Source organism: Mastacembelus armatus, chromosome 19 (assembly GCF_900324485.2).
Source record: "Mastacembelus armatus chromosome 19, fMasArm1.2, whole genome shotgun sequence".
NCBI classification, from domain to species: Eukaryota; Metazoa; Chordata; class Actinopteri; order Synbranchiformes; family Mastacembelidae; genus Mastacembelus; species Mastacembelus armatus.
The window spans coordinates 9,756,680-9,757,114 of NC_046651.1; positions in this window are offsets into that span (position 1 = coordinate 9,756,680).

Here is a 435-nt window from a genome sequence, read left to right on the forward strand (position 1 = left end):
CCCTGTTTGTCTTGTTCTTTTTAAGTGTTTACATTGTAATATGTGCATGTACTGTATAGAAGCTCATTTAAAAGTTTATCTTTTACCATTCATGGCATTAACACAGTTCACGGTTATGTATAAGCTGACAGCTTGAGTCCATGTCTGTCATGATCATAGAGAAACTATGTTTGACAATAAGCTCGCAGCCTGGAGGTGTTCCTCTTGTTTCTTCCTTTGCTTTGTAATTATTACCTTCCACCTGCAGTGCACTACTTCTACTACAGACTACTCTCACTACTGACCTACTGATTAACTACAAGACTACCTGAATTTCCCTTTGGGGATGAATAAAGTTAATCTCATTTTACATGGTCTCTCAACCACACTTTACCACAATTTTGCCACCTGATTTTCATTTTGTGTTAGTTTAAACTCATCCATCCATTTTCTATA